We start from the raw sequence: 9268 nt of genomic DNA, 5'->3' as shown, positions 1-9268 counted from the left end.
ATCTTACCTTCATACGGTGGAAATACAAACCGGAAGACAGAACACAACAAGCGCAGTGCTGAAAAGGTCTATAGCTAATATTAGCTCTGGATGTTCTGATTTATTCTGTTGACACACATTTCATTCACCTGGCAAAGACTATTGCTACCTTAAAGCTATGTAACTTTTTTGTTCAAAATATTAAAATTTAAATAATGAGTGAATACATACACTGAACAGAATTATAAATGCAACACTTTTGTTTTTGCCCCTTTTTCATGAGCTGAACTCAAAGATCAAAGATTTTTTCTATGTACACAAAAGGCCTATTTCTATCAAATATTGTTCACAAATCTGTGTAAATCTGTGTTAGTGAGCACTTCTCCTTTGCCGAGATAATCCACCTCACAGGTGTGGCATATCAAGATGCTGATTAGACAGCATGATTATTGCACAGGTGTGCCTTAGGCTGTCCACAATAAAAGGACACTCTAAAATGTGCAGTTTTACTTTATTGCAAAAATAAAAAACTTTAAAAAAGCAACTTTCGCACAGCCATTGAAGAGGAGTGGACCAACATTCCACAGGCCACAATCAACAACCTTTTTTTTTCTTTTTTCGGGGGGGGGGTCCCCCCCGGCCATTGCGATATGTATATTGTGATTTATACATTTTCGATATTTCAATAATTTCGATATATTGTGCAGCCCTATTTGTAATCATTCTTGGCTCCTCTTCACACTCTTGCTCACCATTTTCTTCTTCTGTAATCTAACAGATCAGTCCCTCAAATTCTTCAGGGCCTTTATTTTACAGTTTCCCCTCCAGTTTTCCTGTTACAGGCATTCGGCTTGCAGCATTCTCACAAAGTGGTGCATATGGGGGTGATCTTTCTGTTTTTGTATTCATAAGCACTATTCGGACGGGATTAGTTTTACAAGGGTAGATGGAGTAATGTAATTTTACCATAGGACGTCTGTAATAATAACGGCCAATTCGCACAGATAAGATATCTCAGTAAAACTAGCAGAAGTGGGAAGAGTAATTATATTTACTCACCACTGTCACCTTCCAGTCGTCACGTATGTATTATGTTGCTTCCTGATATCATGTGTGCAAACACATAACCTATATTTATATAAAACAGTTAAGTCCGGTCGAACGATGTATTAATTAAATTCAGATTGGATTATGTTGGTAATAGGCACTTACCTAACGCTTAAAGAAGTTTTGTGCCTCTAACAAGTGCATTTGATCTTCTTTTTGATCTGAATGGTGTGTGGAAAACACTTGAGTTTTGTCTCACAGTGTAGAATACATCTGATTGCTTGAAAAAACAGGGGAAACTACTTTTAAACAGGAAATGAGGGAATAATTACGTACATATTTACAACGGGTCTATTCGCACGGGATTAGTATTACCTGAGGTAATTTTTCCGGACCGTTTTACTAAAGGTAAAAGTCCCTGTAAGACTGGAGAAACTGGAAGAACTGGAAGGGCCAGTCTCTGAGAAAAAGAGAAAAAAGGAAATTAACATTTGAACTCTCTCTTGAGAAAGAGACTTGCTCTAAGGGCAATCAACTCAGTATTGCATTAATTTACATTACTTTCCCTTCCCCATCTCATCTCTCTCTCATGCTGAGATCACCTGAAATTCACCCAAAAATCTATATGGTTTAATGTGAACAATTATCATACAACACAATACATGTTTGGCCTCATTTGAAATGTCTCAGTGCGAGAGGTACAAAGGTCTCATTCCCAAAGATGTAAACCAAAAGGTAACAAAGTTTTTAAGAGTTTAGAGATATCTTGCACACAGAGGAGGGTGTGTCTTCCGGGCAAATGGCATCCTGCCCTCAAAAGGTGAAAACTCTGAATGCAAATTCACATTGTTAGCTCATGTTTCCATGTGAAAGAAGTATCTGCCCTGGTCTGAGTACATAAATAAATGCCACAAGAGACTCGGGGTGATTTGTAGTTGAAATCAGCCCGTAATGCTGGATGTCTTCAGATATTCAGCATTATGTATTTTTCTAATGTCAGGTTTGCATCTTTTCTCTTTATTCCAGAGCATTTGATGTTTTGTATTTATTATCTTTGAACTGATTACATAATTGGCATGATACATTTACCTGACATAATAAATTGTTACATTTGGATTTATTCCGACTTACTCTGAATTTATTTTCCCAAGTAAATTAAGCAAATGCGCATGTTCCCGCAAATCTGCGTCAGATTAGTGACAAGACTAGAGTCCAGTTTTGAGTGGAGCATTGGGCACACCAACTGCGATTTTAGCGTTCAGGCTAATATTTGGCACTAATCCAAGTGTACCTGGTTTGTAAAGACAAAAAGGGAATTTCCGTTTAGGACAGCAAAATGTTGCTTGACCAACCTAAATAAGGTGAGTCTTACCTCTGTTTAATTTCCATGACCTCTGTCTAAAGAAAACTTTGCTTTAATTCAAGTGTATACAGACCACGGGGGGCTATAAAAAAATATCTTAAATTGAGTAAGCGTGAATGCGACCGTCTAATATATTTATCCAATTAAATCTGTTTAGTGACCAAAAACTGATGAGTTTATGATCGTGATCCTGCATAATATTAACGGCTGGTGCGAGGAACCTGTGCGACTTTGGCACCCGAATGGATGAGAATAATAAGAGTAAAGAGATAAATACAATAATCAAATGTGTCGCTAAACTATTATATAAATAACCAATAACCAATTGGCATACGTACCTAAATTCGAGGTCGTGATAAAATGGAGTCAGATAAAAGTTGAATTGGAATTAAATTACTTTGCCACGCGGGAAAAGACAGTAACCCGCAGTAAACCTTAAACCTTCACCCCCTTATCGGAAACTGTTGTTGGACCGATTGGGCAGGCCTTACAACTCCACCTCTCCATGTTAAAATAATCCCGTCCAAATAAAGCTTTACTCTCTTTCTCCTGCCTTTGTAATTGTATTAGTTCTATGCCATGCTGTTTGAATAAATTTAATATTTCCAATTCCTTCTCTCTCTTCCCGTTTCTTTTCTTACTTTTATCTTCAACCTTATAATTCTTTTATCAACACTTTCAGTTCCCTTCACATAGCCACATCAATTGTTCCCTCTGCTGGCCATTTAGTGCTTAATTTCTTTGTTCTTTCTGCCCATTTCTTAGACAGTTCCCCTTTTAAGTTCCTGCAAAGAAAATGTTTGGATGCTAATAACTCTACTGGAGTCGTCATCTTGATCGGAGCCATCATCATCTCTCTCTCTCTCTCTCTCTCTCTCTCTTTAATATTAAGACAATATATTTTACTTGGTGATGCACCTCTCTAATCCCAGCTCCTTAAGCCAATTATTTACTAATCTTCACCAGACTCATCAGACGAGGGCAACTAAAAATACCAATCTCTGATTTCGATCTGGACTTTTACTGGATGGAGGAGTTATCACTCTTTACGAAATTTGATTGCTTTTTCTCAAATACTTTAACATAGCTCAAACTTGTACTCTGGTCACTGAGAGGCAACTCGTCGTCTTCTCCTTCCCACCACAGATTATTACCCATCCAGATGATATCTCCTCTCAGGCTGACCATATCAAAATTCAGAAGCTCTCCTTCATGATAGTTGTGACCAGAAGCCATCACTCCTCCAGCCCAATTTGAATAAGTGAGAAATGGGGTTCTCTCTACATGGCATCCTCCTATCAAAAGCACTACAACACTTAATTCATCTCTTGTGCAACTCTCTAAATTCAATGGCTCCATAAAATCATTTAGGGCATATCTTTGTTTTGGTGTTAATTTTCTTCCCCTCTTTCTCTTTTATATCTAAATTGTCGCTCGTGTTTTATTCTTTTGTCTATCTCTTTTTTCTACCTGCTCCAATGTCTTTGTTTTCTTTCTAGTCTTTCTTATTTTTGTGTATCTCTACCCACATGTGGTATGTTTGCCTTTGATTGTTTATTATCAGGGGCTGTTTTTAACTAAAAACGTAAAACTTTTTATGCGTTTTGGCCGTTCTTTACACGACAATGGCGTTTTGGGTGCCTGAAAACACAAACTTTTGAAAACGGGTTTCAAAGTTTTTGAAAATGGTCTCCGTGCAAAACAACAAAAACGCAAATCTCCGGAGACGATGAGGTCATGCACACGCCATCTAATGGCCTGGCAGCAGAATACAGGGTTTTTAGTCGTTTTCGTGGATATGTGTGAATGGGGAACGTTTTGACATTGGTGTTGTCTGTATGCGGAAAACGTTGTCAGTTTTAAGCATATCATTGTCGTGTAAGCGTACCCTTAGTCCTTTGTTCCCAATCTAATCCTGGCCACTCTTTTTGTATGCCTTCTAGATTAGTAATACTGGTCAATTTTCCAAGGAGAATTTTTTTCCTGTTCTCAGTCAGTTCTAGCCAAGAATGAGTATGGAGCCGTAGTGTCTGGATCATAGACTGTAAAAAAAGATGGACAACGCCCCTTCACTCTCTTCCACTGGTTAAAAGTGAGGCCGCCAAAGTCCTAATATGGCACGGACATCTTGTGCTGATTTGGGACCCGAGTGAGACGGAAGTAAGGCCACGACATCAAGGTCCCGCCCTCATTCCCACAGAAACCGTTAGTACAAAGTTTACTGTGTGAAATAAACAGTTATGGACATGTAGAAATTAAAGTTGAAGCTCCAATCTCCTCCCGAAAATCCAAAAAAAGAGTCTGTTGGTGCCTTGGTGACTATTTCGTTTAGAGAAGCTGTCAATCACAGCTGTCAATCATGACATTTTATAGCATCAAATAACAAACTAAGATCAAACTTATCTAAAAAAAACTAACACTTAAACCAGCGTGATAAAAATGATCTAAAATGACAGAAAACATATTTGAACACGTTTTATTTGAAGTGTAATTTGATTGTCTAGTTTCCATCACGTCAATTAGACATCATGGGGAGGCAGGCTTTATGAGCTATACTGGGACCAGCCACCTGGGGGCGGTCGAGACGCTCTAATGGTGCCACTGGAAATGGCGTTCTCACCTTATCACCTGCTGAAATTATACCAAAATGTATAATTAACATATAATTCTTCCCAAGATTGAGATTACATCACACAGACAACCGTTTTGTTTCAATTAACCCTAAAACAATGTGTTATCTTTCCATAACATTAAAAGTGTTATAAGAATATATAAGTAAGCTAATCTAAAAGTAATTTAGGATTGGTTTAATATGTTATAGGCCAACTGAGACTTATCTGCTCTTTTTATGTAGATTTTTTGTAGAACAAGTTTTTTTGTTCATATGATAATACATTTATTTCACCATAGGTTTTGTGATGTTGACATTGTCATTGACTGCTGTAATATTGTGAGATATCATTTTATATACGATACCCCCCCCCCAGTGTATTAAAAATAAAAAGTTTTTTTTAATACACTGCATGCGCCATCCAACGTAGCACAGTTAGTATGTTATCCAAATACTTAGCACATTTCCCAGCATTAAAGCAACTCTCAACACAAGCATGTCTTTAGCTTTCAACATATGCACTGCCACACATCTTTTCAACATTTAAACAGACAAACTTGGGCCCTCAGACTAACAGTTCACTTCTCACTTATCATGACCAGCTCTTAAACCACTCTACTGGCCTGGGTTAGGATTAGGGTTTAGTTTTTACACCTCTTGAGTGTGGAAATTAAAGTAACACCTGTAGTTTTAGCATCGCTATTGGTTATTTGTGACAGACACTCAATTTTATACATGGTAGCCACATTTGTCTGCTACAAATATAACTCACTTAGACGTGTACAACACAATCAAAGATTATGCGAATTAATGTAAACACAAATAGTTCCAAAAACAATTGCTGTTTGTGTGTCTGTATTCCTGTTGCATAACAGTTTAAGTTTCAAGTTTGTATTTATTTATATAGCACATTTAAAAACAGCAAACAGGGCTGACCAAAGTGCTGAACAATACACAGGATACAGAACAAGGACATAACCCACTGGCGGAGCTAGGGGTGGCCAGGGGTGGCCAGGGGTCACCCTTGGTCTAAGCTTGGCCACCCCTCTCACAACTGCTGTTTCTGTCTCTTTTTTTTATTGACAAAAATTGTGTTTTTTAAAACGCTGAACCGTCTCTTTAAGACCACAAAAAACATGAGACTTTTCAGACGCACACTCCAACTTCACCTCAGCGCCAGGCGCAAGCCAAACGAGTGCGGAAATGAGCAAGTGCCGAATGAGCTTCAGCAGAACATCAGACAGTGATATGCACATAGTAAATATAGAGTCAATCTTTCTCAACTGGTGGGTTGCAAGACTGTTTTGAGGAAGTCGAATAGTGTGCAGTCAACAACAAATGTAATTCTCTTTTTTCTGATGCTACTTTTATTTTAGAAGATGTGTGTGAAAGCTTGTGACACTTCTGTCAGATGCTGAGAAAAGCGCGTTGTCCTTATTCAGTTGGCCAGAGGTGGACGAAGTACACAACTTCCTTACTTGAGTAAAAGTATAGATACTACTGGTCAAATATTACTCCGTTACAAGTAAAAGTTGTAAAGACCTATTCTTACTTAAGTAAAAGTACAGAAGTACTCGTTTTTAAAAATACTTAAGTATCAAAAGTAAATGTCAATGCATTGTTTTATTATTGTTGCATTGTTGTATGTAATACTTAAATTACCGTATGCCTCTGAATCTACGCCTGCATACCTACCCTCATATCAATATCAAATTTATTTCTAGAACACAGTTCCAGTAGTGGGATTGAATGTGAGATTGAATAAGTGCACTCAATAACGTCCACAATGGTTTCCGACACCCAAATGACTGTTCCCTCAAATATTGCCCTATTTAAAGTTTTTTGGCTTTTAGTATGAATATGTTAGCCTTACTGTTATCTATGAGCTAGTGTGCTCCAAAAAAGTGACAAAAGTCACATTTAGAAGACCAAACCCAGCGTTGAAAATGAAAATCAGGTTTATGTCAGAATCCAATGCATTGTGGTTGAAAATGAAAATCGGGTTGACACCAACATCAGTCGGGTTCTGACGTCAACCCGACTTTTATTTTCAATCGATATCCAACGTCAATCTGACGTCGGGTTCTGATGTCAATCAAATGCAGGGTTCTGACGTCAACCCGACTTTCATTTCCAACCAAAATGCAACCCCTGCAACCAAAATCATCCACTGACTGATGTTACTTTCTACTCAAGGACCTTGACAGAATTGTAGTGGAGTAAAAAGTACGATATTTGTCTTTCAAATGTAGTGAAGTTAAAGTAAAACGTTTCCAGAAAAAATAATACTCAAGTAAAGTACAGATACTCAAAAAGTGTACTTAAGTACAGTACTCAAGTAAATGTACTTTGTTACTGTCCACCTCTGCAGTTGGCTATCTTCGGTAAGATGAGATGTTGTCAGGCCAAATGTCAGCAAAACTAACTTTTCTGTCATATGGCTGACAGCCGTTGTACTGTGCTTGCGGTACGCACATCGCGCGCAAATGCGGCGTGCTGTAGCCGTAGTTCTGTCATCAATTAACTCATGTAAGAATCAAAAAGGCGATTAAAGCTGTCAAAACTGCATGCATGTATTTGTTATATGCGTCACATGTGTCTGGATTAAAATATTCTGCTATGTGAGATCACAATATAAGGCACAAACTGATATGTAATATTTTAATGTCCAAATAAGCACTGTGCATTTGTACTAGACGATAGGCATTCATTTTGCGTTAATTTGTAAAGGACAAACAAAAATGGATAATTTTTAAGTCCATAAAATAACTAAATTTACATTCTGGCAACATTACATTATGAAAAAAATAACATTTTACATTATGTGCTGTTGACTTCCGCCTTGTTCACATTCTTGCACATGGGGATTCAAAAGAGAACTTTTGTTTTCCTTTTTAATTTCGGTATGATAGAACTGTTGCAATTATTTATTTTGACAACTAATATAGAAAGTTAAACTTTTTTTTTACAAACTCAGAATTGGTTGAAAAGTTCATTGATTATATCAAACGCATTGAAGGTTGAATAATCTTTGGACTACAGTATTTATCTGCATGTTATCTCATCCATGAAGATGCAACAATAGAACAAGCTATTGGAGATTTTGAGAACTAGAACCAAGCTAACTGAGCAAGTTGAACTTTAGCTATAGTGTGTGCCCTTTTATTAATATTTAATTAATTTTAATATGAGGTGGTAGGTAATAATAAAAAATTCACTCAGTATTCCATAATTCCTAATTCACTACTATCTCAATTACAATTAAGTATAAATTAACTTTATTCAGTTGTGTAAAACTGTCCAATACATTATCAAATTATTTTTTATGATAAAATAATTAAGATTTCTGTGCCACCCCAGACTGGTTGCTGGCCCTTGCCTGGCCACCCCTATGAAAAAATCCTGGCTCCGCCACTGGCGTAACTTGAAGTTGTCCAAATCACACAGAACCACGCGATATGTCAAACTCAAAACGAGATGTTGTCGGCAAGAGACAACGGTAAGAATATTTTCCCGGGATAACCGTGTAAATCGAATTGTATATAAGTCATATTGCCGCTTTTTACATTGCAGCAAGGGCAGAGTAAAGCGTTTGGAACTTTGAGCTCGTCAATCTGTCTCGCTGAGTGTCACACAGATGCCAGGTCATTCTACAGAAACGTCCACTTTTGTATGGAAAGATGTTAGATTACCCTTTGACTTTATGAGTACACATAAATTACAGTTAATGATTTTTTTTAAATATTGTTTTTTGTGCATTTATTTAATATTAATATTGTGCAATATTAAAGGTTTTTATGAAATATTATTTCCATTTTTTTCAGCACATGTAGTCAGAGTTACAGAAAAATAATAATAATAATAATGCAACAAATGAGATTATGTTTTATTTATTTTAATCAGGTTTGTTAAAAGTGTGCTTGAAAGTTAATTTGCGCAACCATGTATTTGCTATAACGATGAAAATATTTGAAAACCAGTTAAAATCAAGTAATGATGCAATCCTTTAAATCTTAACATTTGAGTGTAAGCAGAATTAAATGGATGTAAAATTATCATCATGTCACATGTGTTATTTTATTTAATGTGACATGTACTGTATGTCATTGGTGATTCATTGTGTCACTGGTGTTACTGTCTTTTTTTTTTTTCTAAGACCAAAGATCATTATTCTTCAACTATAATTAAGTAGATGAGACTAAATTGTTACATCTGGCATACAATCTAAATGAATAGCTTTGAATAAAGTTTATCTATAAATGGGAGAC

The sequence above is a fragment of the Abramis brama genome, assembly GCF_963993115.1.
Source record: "Abramis brama genome assembly, chromosome: 3".
Lineage (NCBI taxonomy): Eukaryota > Metazoa > Chordata > Actinopteri > Cypriniformes > Leuciscidae > Abramis > Abramis brama.
The sequence above is the reverse complement of the archived record's forward strand: the minus strand, read 5'-3'. Positions refer to the sequence as shown.